General features: G+C 43.9%; 1 long non-coding RNA gene across 1 annotated transcript; it reads left to right on the forward strand.

The window, feature by feature from the left end:
* The first annotated feature begins 11503 nt into the window (after window positions 1-11503).
* LOC144365416 (uncharacterized) lies at window positions 11504-14195 on the forward strand. Its single transcript, XR_013423822.1, has 2 exons — window positions 11504-12072; window positions 14022-14195. It is a non-coding gene; the product is annotated as an uncharacterized LOC144365416 (long non-coding RNA).
* The last annotated feature ends 2151 nt before the right edge of the window (window positions 14196-16346 follow it).

The following is a 16346-nucleotide window of genomic DNA, read 5'->3' on the forward strand; positions in this document are numbered from 1 at the left end:
GGAACTCAATTTGACACAGTTGGGGTTTTTACCTGTGACTGGGGTAAGGGAGAAACTCAGCAGGAGGCTTACAGTAATCCAGGTAAGTGGTGATGAGATGAAGGGCTAACAGCAGAGGAGCTGTTGAGGACAGATTGCAAGAACATTCTGGAGAACTCACAGGATTTGGGGGACTGGTTCTTTGTGAGAAGACAGGAAAAGGAGGGAGTCGGTGATCACTCTTGAGGTATCTACCTTGGAAAAATGGCTGAGAGGTGAGTAGAATTGCCAAGATTAAAGATCAGAAGATGATGAAATGGAAAACCATGGGAAATTTAATGCACTTTTTTGATTATGGGAGTGATGGGGAAATATGGACGGGCACACCCACCTCATGTCTCTGACTAACAGATCCCACTGGATCACTTCCTGGATTTTTGTTATCTAAAAGTTGCAGGATGCTTGGGACTTCTATGTAGGGCAAGGAAATGTTAAAACATTAGTTAATTCAGTATAGAAGACACAGAGACAAACCCATATAAGTACAGTTACCTCATTCATACTAGACAAAGGCTCCATAACACACATTGGAGAAAAGATAGCCTCTTCAACATGTGGTGCTGGGAAGAATGGAAATCCATATGTAGTAAAATGAAATTGAGTCCATATCTCTCACCCTGCACAAAACTCAACTCAAATGGATCAAGGACCTAGACATTAGACCAGAGATCCTTCACCAACTCTCCATCATGTCAACTAAGTAACTGACTTCCTTAACAAGACTCCTAAAGGTCAAGAAGTAAAATCAATAATCAATAAATGGGATAGAATCAAACTGAAAGCTTCTTCTAAAAGGAGCCAATAAATTTTTACAAAAAAAAAAAGTAAAAAACAAATCAGTTAATGATGATGGTTGCACAATTCTGGGAATATCCTGAAAACCACTTTGTACACTAAGAATAAATTTGTAAATTTGATGGTGAATGAATTCTATCACAATAAAGCTATTATACAATTTATAGAATTTACAAATATCTCAATATATTTATGTGGAGGAAGAGATACATTTACATCCCCAAACTTCATATGACAGTTTTAACAAAATACAGTCAGGATATAATGCATTATATTTTTTTTCCTATGTGAAATAATGAGAAATGGGACCCCATTTAGTAGTATTTCCATAAGAATCTCAGATTAACAGAAACAAATTACCTGACTTAGGTGGGAGAAACCTGAATAGTGATATGAGCATCAACCTAGAGTTATAGTTTCTGCCATGAAAGCAAATTGAGTTACATTCTTAAAAAAGGAAACCTCAAAGTCTTGAGTTTCATTCTAAATACAATGGACAAAACAAAAGTATTGTGGCAAAAGTATTATAGATTGTGAATTCTCAAAAGGGATGATACTGTCTGTCCTCTGTGATAAATAATGGGAACAAAAGATGGTCCATAAAGTGAAGAGGTGAAAATATATTTTATTTCTTTTCTTATTGGTTCTTTTTACTTACATTTGACAGTAGAATCCATTTTGATATAATTATACAAGCATGGAATATGTCTCATTCTAGTTAGGACCCCATTCTTGTGGATGTACATGCTGGTGGGATTCACTGTGATATTTTCACATACGTACATAGGAAAATTATGTCAGATTCATTCCATTGTCGTCTCTTTATAATGGAGGGAGGAAGAATAGAAGTTCAATAGATTATAACAATGGGGAGTGGAGAGAGGTAGGGGGCAGAGGAAAGGAAAATATATTGCTTTGTGCATAAAGCAAAGAAGTGTATTGGGAACAGACACACAGTATAAATGTTAAATTTTCATAGGAAGGAGTGGCTAGGGGAAAAAGGTCTAAAAAGATGGAAGGAGGTGGCAATAATGAGCAGAAGACTGATGTTGAGAGCCACAGTTGAGTTGAAATGACGCCTGGCATTTTGCTAGAGGGAATGGTTGAAAGGTGACCCTGCTCTGGGATTAGGGCGGCTCAGGGATTAGGGCGGATCCTGCTGCCTCCGGTGCCGCTATTTTGGAGTTCCCGTTGAGTTCTAGCGGGGTTCTGAGAGAATTGGCGCAAGGAGCCCAGTGGAGGCAGTGTGTTCCCAGGAAGTGTGTGTAGAGTGCCGGTGAGAGTTTGGGAATAAAGAGTTGCTGTCTGGTTTGAACCTACAAGGCTTTGTGGTGGCTCGGTTATTTTGTGCCCAGCCAGACTGCGGCAGACTGAGAATCATGCTGTGGATGTTCTGAAAGCCTCTCCCTGTGCGAACACACAGGGTGTCCGTGTTGTGGGATGGCTCCTTGGAAAGGCCTGTTGCTGCTGCTGATGCAGTCACTTATAAACAATCGCATTGTCTGGTGATAGTAAAACAAGTTCTAAGCATCTTCTATCCTGACATCATGAGCATTTCCACTACTTGTACATAAATAGTCACTGATTTTAGACTTTTAGAAAATTATTTGGCATACTGTAGTTTTTGGATCTAGAATGTTTTCCAAAGGTCCCTGTGTTAAAGGCTTAGTCCTCAGCTTGACACTTGGGAGGTGGTAGAAACTTGAAGAGGTGGGGTCTACTGGGAAGCCTGGTCACTGGGGTTTGCCCTTGAAGGGTATGGTGGGACCCCAGTCATTTTCTTCCTCTCTTTCACTTCCAGACATGAGGTTTTAATCGGCCATGTGCCCATCGTGATATGCTGCCTGGCCACAGATCCAAAAGCAAAAACTAACCATGGATGAAACCTCCAAAATTGTTTTTTTTTGTTTGTTTTGTTTTTTATAAGTTGACTTATCTCAGGTATTTGTCACAGTGATGGGTAGCTGAATAACACTTGGAGATTTGGGGTTGAAATGTAATGCATTACATTTTTTTTCCTATATGAAATAATGAGAAATAGGACCCCAGTTAGTATTTCCTTAAGAATGTCAGATTAACAGAAACAAATTACCTGACTTAGGTGGGAGATGCCTGAATAGGGATATGAGCATCAACCTAGAGTTAATAGTTTCTGCCATGAAATCAAGTGATTATCTTAGAAAGGCAAGAAGATAGTAGAAATTCTAGACTAGAAAATAGAATGTGTGGCCCATGAAGAGGAGAAGATGGGATTCAGGTTCAAAGAACACCAGCTTGTGAGGATAGGGGACAGAGTCTATGAGAAAACTTTGGGAGAGGAAAGAGGAATAGAAGATGCAGCTGAGGGTGGAGGCCCATGAGTCAAAGGAATGGTATTGCAAGGTAGAGACTGGTGACACAGCTGGGGTGGGGTTTGTGTGTCAAATGGACCCTTGTCTCAATCTTTTGCAAAACAAATTCTGGATAGGTCAATGACTGCAACATAAAATAAGTAACCTTCAAAAACAATGGGAGAGTGGGCTGGGGATATAGCTCAGCTGGTAGAGTGCTTGCCTCACATGCACAAGGCCCTGGGTTCAACACCACACCCACACACACCCACCCCCCCCCACACACACACACAATTACTGGGAAATCCAGGCATGATGGCGCATACCTGAATCCCATCCACACTGAGGCAGGAGGATTGCAAGTTCAAAGCAAGCCTCAGCAATTTAGTCAGTCCCTAAGCAACTCAGTGAGACCCTGTCTAAAATAAAATACTAAAAAAGGGCTGGGGATGTGGCTCAGTAGTTGAGTGCCCCTGGGTTCAATTCCCAATATCAAAAAATAAAAAATAAAAAAATTTAAACTGGGAGAAAGTGAAAGTTTAAGAACAATCTTGAAATGGGCAGGCCCTTTATAAAGAGAAAAACCCCACTGCAAACAAAGTTGTTTTTCAGCATGGAAAAAATAACCACATTGTAAAAATCAAAGGGTGAATCAGTAAACTGGTTAGCAAACAAATCTCAGACAAGGGGCTACTTTACTTACTGTAGTGAGGATGCCTAGAACTCTCTGGGGAGAGCAATCTAACAGACAAGAAGAGGGTTCACAGAGAAAGAAATTTAAATAGGTCTTATGTTTCGATACCATTTTCAACCCTCAGAGAAACAAAGGTTAAAAAAATACAAACAATGCCATCTTGGCCAGGTTGTGGGGGAAAGACACGCCATATTGCTGGGTGGGAGGGTGAAGAGACCTCTCTCTTCTATCAAAATGACAACTGTGTTTATTCTTTATCCTAACAATTTGACTACCATGGAAGACTCTTGAGACATGTAAGAGAGTTCTGACTATAACTGGAAAGGTCTCAGGACATTACTGAGGGGAAGAAAGGAATGTGCCACCTTGATGCATGGATAGCATTATATCATGGCAGGAAAGTGAGACAAATACAGAATCTACAGTCTTTCTTGGGCATGAAAAAGCCCTAGGAAGATATTAAGACCTGAGTAACTGTGTTACATGTTTGCGGTAGGAGATGAAGATTGTAGGTGGGCAGGAGAGCGGTTTTCTCATTGACTCTCCTTCTCTTGACTATGTCAGCGGTACCTCTCTTAGGTCCAGGTAAAGGACGTGAGCTTTAGAGGTCCTCATGTGGCTGCTCCACTTCTCGGATTAAAGTATCTACAGGGCCAAAGAAACACACCAGGGTGTTGGCTCCGGGGCTACAGCAGGCCCAGAAGATCCACAGCAGTCTAGATGACTCTGGTCAGACTTTCCTTAGTCCTTATCAAATGCTCAAAATTCTGCACTGTGTCAGCAGGTGGCTCCAGAGGCTGCTGTTTGGTGAGACTGCAGCAAAGTGAAGTTATGCCGCAGAGCCCGCCAGCCCTGTGTAATCCCCAGGAATCTTTCTGCAAGCATTTTTTGAAAGCAATATTTGTACCGATTAGATTTAACCCAAACAAACTGGGGTGTAATATAGGATTATGTGTATGGATACTCTCTAATGTGAATCCATCTGCAATACATTATGAGAGAGAGAGAGAGAGAGAGAGAGAGAGAGAGAGAGAGAGAGAGAGAGAGAGAGAGAGAAAGAGAGAATTTTTTTTTTCTAGGTGGGAAAGAAAGAATTTTTTTTTCCCCTAGGTGTCAAATACCACACTCCACAACATAAAGCCTCACTTTTCCTACTTGGCCACCTATTTTCTCCAAAGTTAGTTGTCTTCAAAAGCACTCATCCAGACACTCACATATCTGGAAGCCAAACTTCCTCTAGACGTCAAAAGATTGTGATTAGATAGTCCTTATTTCTAGCTATATAGGAGAATTCCAATTCTTGGGGCTAGTACTAGATCTTGTAGCCACAAGCTGGTCTCAAGTTATGCAGAACCCAAAGAAGAGAAAAGGCCAGTTGGAAAGTTAAGCTCTCATTACAAGTTTGGAGGGATGCTCTAAGATGGGGGTCAGTGGTTCATTTCTAAACATACCAAATGCTAGGAAGCAGGGTGGGTCCTGGTCAAAACTATGAAAACAGCAATATTCTCTAGGATTATCTTTCCAAGTTTTCTTCTGATGACACTCCCCTACCTTTAACTCTACACCTGCCCTCTAATTTGGTACTACCAGGAGTCGCCTCATTTTGCCCCTGTATTTTGTCGTTGAGGGATTTTTTTTTTCCTTTTTCTTTCCCTCTCTCCTCCCTTCCTCTCTTTCTTCCTTCCTTCTTCCTCCCTCCCAGGGATCAAAACCAGAGCCTTGTGCATGATAAATGATAAACACACACCCTACCACTGAGGTGTGCCCCCAGCTCCTACCTTTTTTTTTTTTTTTTTTTTGGTACTGGGGATTGAACTCAGGGGCACTTGACCACTGAGCCACATCCCCTGCCAAGGTCAATGCTCGGCTTGGCACCAGAATCACGAGGCACTCACAGCTTTGTAGGTTCAAACAGCAATTCTTTATTCCAGCTCTCACACCGCCTCTACACAGGTCCAGGGGCAAACGCGTTCTGCTGTCTCCCGCACAATTCACCTACTCCACGAGGCTCTCTCCAAATCCCATTTCAATCTCACGAGAACTCAACGGGAACAAGCAGCAGGAACACCCTAATCCCAGCAATAATCTTCAACTCTAACTTCCCTAAAACCCATTATCTTAAACTGGCAACGCCTTAAACTCAAGGAGCCGGTTACTTCCTCAAACCTGATCAGCTCTAAACCCGGATCTGCCTTGGTCCTTGAGCAAGGTCACCTCATTAAAGCATGCATGCAATGTCCCATCAAATGTCTTCTAAGCAGCATGGGGTACGCTTGGCAAGGAAATTTCGATGCGTCATTCCTACTTGGTAATGGCCCTCAGCAATCCCCAGCCCTATTTTGTATTTCTATTTAGAGACAGGATCTCACTGAGTTGCTTAGCGCCTGCCCAGTCCCTATATTTTGTTTTTTAACTTATCCCTGTAGGTAATGATGTTCTCAAGTGTCAGGTTAAACAGTCTCTGAGGAATTACAGTCTATCCTCTGAAACCACAGGTTTCATGTCTACAGACTCAACCAACTGCCAACCAAAAATACTTTTTAAAATTCATTTGGACCCAGCCTGTACAGACAACTTTTCTTGTTCTTATTCTCGGAATATTAGAGTGTAACGGGGATTTACATAGCATGTACATTGTACTAGGCTTTGTAAGTTCCAGAGATGGCTTACAGTATATAGGAGGATGTGCCATAGGTGATATGCAAATCCTACATCATTGTACATAAGGGATTTGAGCATCTGTAAGTTTTGGTATCTATAGGGAGTCCTGGGACTAATTCCCATAGACGCTAGGGAACAACTGTATAGATCTGGAGTTGGAAGGAGAAAGGTAGGATAGTATTTGGTTAGTGGCTTTCCACCATCGTATATGGTCTCTCTTATCTCACAATCATTCTATATAAGGTAGGATTAGTGTTCTAATTTTTCACAGTTTTTAAGCAATGAACAGGAATTGCATAGGAGGTAGAGAGCGTGAAGACCCTCAAAAACTGTCCCTGCCAATTGGCAGCCCTGCAGATCTTAGTTCACAGACCTGTTCCTTCTCCTGGGCTTCTCACTACAGCAGATATGGGCTCCAGACAACAGGCTGACCAAGGCCACCTGTGCGCCATCTCTGACATCCTTTCCCCCTTGCCCCACAAGCAGCAAATCCCACTACCTCTCCTCCTACAGCATCCTCCACCACGTCCGTCCACTGCTCGACACCACACTGACACGGTCCTCACTCATTCACCACGGTTGCTCACTCACACGTCTCCTGGTGCCCAGGTTGGATCAGGAGATAAGGCAGGTTGGTGGGTGTGTGGAGGAAGTGAAGAGCTGCAGAAATTTCCTTGTTCTAATTGTCCTTCCACAATGTTAAATTAAATGATGGCACATATGGAAAAGTCACGTGTGCCTGGCGATGTGATTTCTGATGTTGCACAGTTAGTGTTGATGTGGTAACTGCACGCAGCCACTTCCTGGGTAATGTGTTTAATGTCATAACTGCAGCTCTGCTGGAGGGTCATTCTTTGTCTTCTCTCTGGAATGTATCTTAATTCCCCTGAGACTCTTCCTTCCTCTGAATTCCTCATCAAATCATTTTCAGAGTAGAATGTTATTGATTTTCATCTGTCCAAAAAATATTCAATCTAGGGAAGCAAGCCATAAATAATAACCTTAGGTCTATCTCTTGTGCTTACAGCACATTGCTTTAGGGCTAGCAAGCTCTGAAGAGGGATGATATTCTCAAGCTTTATCTAATGATATGTGATGAGCTGGGTTCCAAGAGTCGATTTAAAAAGCACTTTTCTTGGGGAACTCTCTCACCTGTCATCAGGAAAAAAGCCAAAATCGGCAAGTGAACAGGCATTTATAACTATTTAAAGTAGATGTGGAAATCCTCAGCACTGTGGAACCTCAGAATAGGAACCCCTCTTAGATTTGTATTGGGGAACTGAGGGGGAGGTTGATTACCCTTGGTTGGTGCTGCCAGTAGGGGGAAGGCTTATGAGCTAAATTATGGATCCCCTAAGTTCAAGCACTGAAATCCTTCCCCTCACAGGGACTCTGATTGGAGATAGTCTGTTAAAGAGATAATTTAAGATCATCTGCATGAACCTTAATTCAATAAGACCCTTGTCTTTATAGGAAGAGGAAATTGGATTGCAAAAAAAGAAAAAAAAAAAAAAGAGTGCTCAGGGATGTATGGCCGCAGAGGAAAGACCATGTGAGGAGAGTCAGAAGGCAGCAGGGCAGCAAAGAAGCTGCCCAGGAGAAACCAGCCCTCCCACACCTTGATGTTGGACTTCAGCCTCCACACCTGTGAGGCATGAATTTCTGTTGTTGAGGTCGCCCAGTATGCCATGTTTTGTAATTGCAGCCTTGGCAAACTAAGATAGCAAGGATCAGGATGCAAACACTCCCGCCAAACACACCTCCAGCAGGCAGGGCAGCCCCGAACAATGGTCCTGCCCAGATGCAAATGGAGTTCCCTTGAGAAGGTTGGCCTGGTCCCAACTCTTCATGTGTAGATGACTCCATGCCACTTGCCTCTGAGGGAAGGACCCTATTCCTTCAGCCAAAGTCTGGAGCTCAGGAACAGTGAGGGTGTGATGTTTCTAAAGTTCTTCCGGCTTGTGCATCTCATCTTTTGTCTCATTTCTCCTGAGCCCTACATCTATTTGAGGAGACACTATGCATGACTGGTTACCCAGGGACTGCAGAGAGACAGAGGTGTGTGTGTGTGTGTGGGGGGGTATCATTAGCTTCTGCTATTCAAAATAGGACTTTACTTTAAGATATTCTTTGCCAAACTATTACCTTTAGAAAAGATTGTCTAAAAGACCTCAAGGGCCCTGGTTTGGAGCTTAGTAAAATGGTTCCTTCAAAGCAAGTTCCAGAAAGATGACTTGACAGGTGAGGGGTGTGGAAGTCCTTTGATAAAGGTGAAGAGCTTTAGATTCTTGATGTAACACTAGGCAGAAGAAGCTAAGGACTACTCCTCCCTTCCCACCCTAGACACCCACGAGAATCTGACAGCTCCTTTTATATTGGTTTGTTTGTTTGTTTATTTATTTACTCCTGGTGCTGGGGATTGAACCCAGGGCCTTGTGCATGTGAGGCAAGCACTCTACCAACTGAGATATAGCCCCAGCCCCTACTGTCTTCCTTTTTGACTAGAATGTCAACTGCACAAGTCCATTCTTTGTTCACTCCTGCTGTATTCTCAGCATCTAAACAGTACTTGGTAGCTCAATAAGTACATATTGAATGAATACCCTTCCACATCTGAAGAAGATCTGAGAAGCGATCATCGTTTAATTTGAGAGGATGCTTTAGAGGTGTTGGAAGCTGTTCTCTGGTTTTCCTCTCCCTACCGGGGAAATCCTAGGCACTGGCTTCACAAAGTCGCCTCCTGAAAGATCCAAGGATAGGTGTGGTGCTCATTGTCCTGCATGGGGTGCCTGCTCCCTGTGATTTCCTTTACAGAGTTTTTGGTGTGATAAATGACATCCACCATGGCATTGGGCCACTAATTGTTCAGAAAGTGGACTAAGATAGAGCGCGTGCCCTGAGCGCTTGCCTAATCCTGGCACACTGACTGGGGAATGTTTTCCAGAACCAGTGACCCCTTCTCAATAATAGGACCTCATGGGTGCTGAGTCCTGGTGGGCTACCCAGAGTGGCATGTCATGTCACTGAGGGAAACCATGCCTCTTTCTTGTCATCTCCGCAGGAAGTGCGTAGAGGAGAAATGGCAAAGAAATCCCATCAGAATCCTGTGCATTAGGATCACTGAATTTTGGCAATTAGTGTTGGGGTTCCCCCCACACACACACACACAAAGTGTCCTAGGAAACATCAAGCCCAGTGACCAAGATTGCGCATCTTCACAGAGGATTGGGACCATCAAGTTTGTTGTTTATTAGTGACCAGAAAGGCAAGCTATGTTCCTTTGGGATAAATTACAGGGTGACTCTTTACTAGGGTGGGAAAAGGAAGAAGGAAGGGGAAATCCACAAAGGGAGTGGCAATTTATAATGTGACATCTGCAAGATGCAAAGTTCACATGCAGGACAAGTCACTTGTTACCTGGGAGTGACCTATTCTAAAGTGGTTTCCCTTCACCTGAATAAAGGGGGAAATCCTAGGTTACCAACTAACAGGATGCAATAGCAGGATGCAACATAGATGCAATGCCCATCTATGTTGGCATCATAAAAATAACTTTCCTGTGTTAAGTGGTACAAAGCAGGCCAAGAGCTTTCATGTACCACTGAGTCTCATCACTAGCCTGGGAATGGGATCAGAGGAATATGTCCATTTTAGACAGGAAAACTGATTCTGAGAGGAATAGAGTTGCCCGAGCCTGTGTGGCCAGAGATGGAGTAGGTTTTTGGTTTTGTTTGTTTGTTTTTGGTACTGGGGATTGAACCCAAGGGCACTTAACCACTGAGCCACATCCTCAGCCCTTTTTTTTTTTATATATATAGAGACAAGGTCTCGCTAAGCTGCTCAGAGCCTTGATAAATTTCTGAGGCTTTGAACCCTCAATCCTCTCTTTCCTCAGCCTCCTGAGCCTCTGGGATTACAGGTGTGCACCACAGTACCCAGTTGGACTGGGTTCTCGGTTGTACCTGGATGTGGCACTTCCCACAGGGTTATGAGTAGAGCTGTTGTGTGATGTGTCACCCAAACTGGACCCTTTGGAGAATAAGAGGCACTGTGAGGAATGAGACACTCACTGGAAGCCAGGGTTGTCTCCTGCATGCGTAGGTATGACTGCTCTACTCAGGGCAGGAGCAGAGAGGCCAGGCGCCCTGCCCGCCTCCCTCCCACCTGCTCCAGTGGGGAGAATGCTGCCGGGGCTCGGAGGCTGACATCTCTTTCCTACTACCAGGAGACGTACATTTCATCTCTTTCTGCAAGTCAGTGACTTTTCAGTTCTGAGAGAAGCAGTTGAAAAGACAAACTTGGCGTGGTGTGTTGCAGTCATGGTAGCCAGTTCTCCGGTGTTTGGCACTATTGTCAGACCACATTGGACCCCAAAGTTAGGAAATAGGGCCACAGGTGGAAGATGCAACCCCGAATACAGAAAGGAGAGCTGACGTGGCTGCCACAGGACAGAGTGAAAGGCTGTTGAGACAGAGAACAACTGGGCAGAGAGTGGACTGGGTGTCACTCTAAGTGACTGAGGGCCTCTGAGGCCAGGAGGCTTGCTAGGGTGGGGCACGGACAGACCCCCATTCTGGCCAGGTTGTCACTTCTTTCCTGATGGCTGTTGCTGTCTGTGGTGACCACAATATCCGTCATGGCAAGAACTTGCCTCTGGATACAACTTCTGATGTAGAAGTGTAGGATAGGATTAATAACTGCATTTCCAAGGCAAGCCTTTTCCTTTGCAGAATGCTTTTTAATTTTTTAATTCTTACTACTATTTATAATACGTGTGAAGTGCTTAAAACAACTACGTGCCTGGCATCATAAGTGCTACGCAACTGTTTTCTGTCATTATTGTTGTTGTTTCACTGGATTCTCACAAACACCCTATAAAATAAGTTGACAGATGAGCTAGAGGGGCGGAGGATGCATGGAGTGACCGAGTTTATTTCCCATCCTTACTCAGCCACTCTCTTTCAATGGATTTCTTTACAGAATTCGAGGGGTTCTGGTGAGGACGACAGCTTCAAGTCTACCATCCCATAATTTCAGCACATAAGTCCAGACCCCCTTCTGGTCTATATCACGAGGCCACTGACACTCTGGGAACTCAGATTCTTGGAACTCTGAAGCAAGTTTGCCTCGCCACCAAAGCTTATCAGTGTCATGAGGCTGCCGTGTGACTGGGCAATCGTCTGCCAGTGCGTCACTCCCTGCGGGACTTGTTATTCATGACCAGGGTATCAAGGCGACACCCCATCATGGGCACCCACTCTCTACAGCTGGGTTTGCCAAGGTACTGAGAAGCCCAAAGGCATCTGTCAAGACACATTTTTGATGCATTTCCAAAAAATGCTCATAAATCCAAGGAGTAGAAAAGAATTGCCCTCTTAGTCATGTAGGGCATTGCTGATTAGCTCTTAGCACTGAAAGTGAAGAAGTGAAACCCGTACAAAAGCAAGCTGAAGCTGTTTCCAGGATACATGTCGACAATTTGCCAAACTCAGGTCCTTAGTGTAAAAGAAGACCCAGAGAGAAAAATCGCTGTGGGCTCGCCCAGGAAAAAAGGTAAGACCCAACCAGGGTCAATCCAACAGCGTGGGTCAGTCCAAGAGAAAGCCATTTGAGAAACCAGAGGAGTGGGTACTCGTGTTTGATTCTGGTAGTATCAAAAGGCTGGTGACATTTTGTTGTGGACATTTCTGGAAAGGCCCAGACTTTGGGTCTATTAACCTTTGCTGGTATTAGAGGTGCATTAGATATTTCAATGAGTGTCATCAGGGAACTGCTGAAAGCAAGTGGTAATGTTGACACACCTGTGTAGGAACACATGCAATGAGCCAGGGTCTCTTTGTGGAGCACTGGAAACCAAGGGACAAAGGAAATTAAGAGAATGCGTTGGTCCATCAGAGGGAGGGGACACTGCCAGACAGTCTTGCTGGTATCCTTGGGGTATCCTTCAATTATCATAGTACTATTTCCTTATCGTTTCCTCCAATTTTTACTCATTTACATATAAACTTACGGGACTGGGCGTGTACCAGGGATCCAACCCAGGGCCTCACATGTACCAGGAAGTGCTCTACTGCTGAGCTACACCCCCAGCCAGCATATAAGTTTTTAATATAGTTGTAGTCAAACAATATAAGGAATATTGTGTTATACCAGTTGTCAACCAAAGGTGGATTTTCCCCCAGGAACATTTGGAAATGTGTGGAGATCGTTTTGAGAATCATAACTAGGTAGATGGGAGAGAAGGTAGCATATGAGATGTCTTCTAATAGAGACAAGGGAGAATGCTCAACCTCCTGTAAAGCACAGGACAGCCTCCCACAAGAATTATCCAGTCCAAAATGTCACTAGTGCTAAAATTGAGAAATCCTGTGTTATACTTTTTCCAACAAATTTTTATAGTATTTTATATTATTTTACATATATATTATAGTATTTTATATTATTCCACCCTCTTTATGTTTGGTGGTTGTACATTATAGGTACTGAACAAAACATATTAAGAGTTTCTTACGTTGTTTTCGGCTGCTATAACAGAACACCTGAGATTGGGAAACTTATATAGAAACAAGTTTTATTTAGCTAACAGTTCTGGAGGCAGGGAAGTTCAAGATTGAGTGGCCACATCTGGAGAGAGCCTCATGCTATGCTACCACATAGCAGATGGCAGCGCACGTTGGGAGTGTGTGGGAGAGTGGTGAGCAGGGACGTGCAGAAAGAAAAGAGAAGTCAAAGGGGAAGACACTGTCACAACTGCTCTTATGAGAACTCACCCATTCCTGGGAGAATTAATCCAGCTTCATTAGAGAGATGCTAATCCCTAAAGGCCTCACCTCCCCAAAACCACACTGGCAACCAAATTTCATCATGAGTTTTGGTACAGACAGACCACATTCAAACCAGAGCAATAAGCATAAAATATTCCACTGAATTATTGTGAAATAACTTCCACAGATGTCCCTCTGTGCATCCTTGGGCATGAAGGTTAAGCTGTTTTGCTACTGAAAACATCATTGCAATGAATATCATGCAAATTGTCTTAAGTTTAATTAATCCCTAGTTGTGACATTGTGCATCCTCTGCAGAAAGAGAGGCTGAAACTGTCCTGTGATTGATATTTTATTTAAGATTTCTTGAGATGGTGATTTGCCTTATTTAATGTTTTCATCCTTAAAATTTAGCAGTGTCTTCAATACACTATGACTCTACAAATGCTCATTTAGTATAATTTTTTATCATGCTAAGGAAGTTTTCCTCAAGCTCTTGTTTACTAAGAAATTTTTTTTAAAAATTGGGGTGGTCATATATTTTCTCCATTGATCTGTGAAACAATTTATTAACCAATTTCCTAATTTTATATTACCCTCATATTCTTGAAAGTAACCCTACTTCGTCATGGGAATTACTCTTTATGTATTGATTTGAGATCTTGGTATTTGCATCAGATTTTATTCACAAGAAATGTTGGTTTATAATTTTATTTTTTGTGTGTGATCTTTGCCCAGGCATATGCAAAAGGAGAGGGATGGTGGCAAAATGTCCACACAGCCAGAGCAGGGGAGTCACAGAGGAAGCAGAAGAGATAATCCTGTGGTCTGTGGGACCACCTGTGTCTCCCATGAAGTATCAGCCTCCCTGAATTGCTTTCCACCAAAACTTCTAATATTTTTGAAAGTCTCCTTGGCTTGAACTTTTCTACACTGACCTTTTCACCAGCTTTGGGTTGCTGTGATCAAAAGACCTGACAAGAACAATGGAGAGGAGGAAAAGTTTATGTTGGCACAAAGTTTCAGAGGCTCGATCCACGGTCAGCAGAACACACAGCTCTGGGCCCGAGGTAAGGCAGAACAGAACAGCTAGGTAGACGGGTATGGGGGAGGAAGGCGGAGAGAGCTGGCTCACCAAGGACAAGATGAAAACCTCCAAGACACATCCCCAGTGACCTACTTCCTCCAGCCACACCCTACCTGCCTACAGTTACCACCCAGTTAATCCATATGGGTGGATTAACTCACTCATTGGGTTAAGCTGTCATAACCCAATCCTTTCACCTCTGAACATTCTTGCATGGTCTCTCACATGAGCTTTTGGGGGATGCCTCATATCTAAACCATAACACTTGATTTTGGACAGACAGCTCCTTACGGGAAAGCTTCAGGGCTCTCTGACTGCTTACCTCCCACTCCAGAAAAATCTCCAAGTAGTGGCTCCAGAGTTGGGGGTGAAGTGATGTGCCCTTCTCTTTGTGTGATCCTCCTGCTTCAGAAGCAGATGTTGGCTGGAGGTGCCGGCCTCGGTTCTTACAGGATTCCCTGTCCTGGGAGAGAACCCCTGCTCTGTGAATAAGCCAGGGTGATGGCAATTGTGACCCCAGCACAAGGTGTAGCCTCTGTCTACCATAGGTGCCAGGTGGGAGCAGGGAGCCCCAGACTCCTCAGCTGCACTGACCTATAATTAGGCCCCTGCAACAGGTATTTGGGAGGGATTAAAAATGCAGGTGGTTGCCCATTCAAAGAAGATACTAAGGCTCCACCGAGAGCATCCTCGAGATCCTACTTACTCTCCACAGTGTCTCCTTCTTAGCCTTCACCCCAGCCTGACCCCCGCTTTCCACTGGAGCCATGACCACAGCCTTCTATCTTTGTTCTGATGAATCCTCACCAATAGTTGAGTTAGTTCACTTCCTTAAGAAACCCAGGCAGCCTCCTCAGAAGGTGGGTCTTCATTTACCAATCTTTCACTTTGTTTATGCTTCACCTCCTGTTACGCATTCCAACCCTCAGTGCCCGAGGGCCCGGATGAAGCAGTCATTACTGAGGGTATGCTGTATGCCAGGTCCCAGGCAAAGTGTTCCCTGCGGCACAGCTCATTTACTCTGTACAGCATTAGGTACCTTCCTCCTTGTACACATGATAACTGGAAGCTAAGAAAAGCCAAGTAGAGCAATGCTTTACAGCGAGAAAGTGGAAAAGACTGTGTTGGAAACAAAAAGAAAAAATGGTCTCTGACCTTAAGCGTGGCCTCTAATTGGAATAAGACCAAAATGCATGAAATCATTAGCAAATGATGTAGGACACTGTGCTAAACTGCTCTGTTTTCCTAGTTTTATTATGGCTTGTTTCCTCCCTTTCCAAATTATAGCTGCATCCTGAGCAAAGATCACATTTTTCACTAATTGTATCTTTGAGAATACTTGGCGCTTTGCCAGGCATAAAATGAGCACTGGGTACGTTGGTGCTAAGGGAAGCGAATGTAGGGGCAGAACACTTAGGAATAAAATAGTGAAGAAGGTTGAGATTTCACTAAAGACCAGCAAGAAAGAGAATATGAGACTCAGAAGGAAGGTGACTTACTCAAGGTCACAGGGAGATGGACGAGGCAAAAAGGGCTCCTCGAGACCCCTGCCCAGGGAACCTTTCCGCAGTGCCCACTGCTTGCTTAGGTCAGCACAGAGCACAGTGAGCCACGATTCTCTAACTCAGAACTAACAGGTCCCCGCTTCTCACCCCAACACATGTCACTGTTCTTCTTGTAACTGACTCCTGAGCTAAGTCTTCTTGGAAGTCTTCTTCTCTTGGAAGTCTGATCAGAACCTTCTAGTCGGATGCCCTCTTCTCTATCCCTTGGCATTTTGGGTATTTGTCTGCCATAGTGCCTGGCAGGGGCTGCCCTGACTTGGTTGCCTGTCTTCCTATTACATTAGAAACTCTCTGAAGCTACAATTGCTCCTTTGACGAAACCATTGCCTAACACGTGACCTCCCAATCGATGCTTAGTGAAGGAATGGCTGCAATGCAGCTCACCCAGCAGCTTGATGTGAAGGTCAACAA

This window comes from Ictidomys tridecemlineatus, chromosome 7 (assembly GCF_052094955.1).
Source record: "Ictidomys tridecemlineatus isolate mIctTri1 chromosome 7, mIctTri1.hap1, whole genome shotgun sequence".
NCBI lineage: Eukaryota > Metazoa > Chordata > Mammalia > Rodentia > Sciuridae > Ictidomys > Ictidomys tridecemlineatus.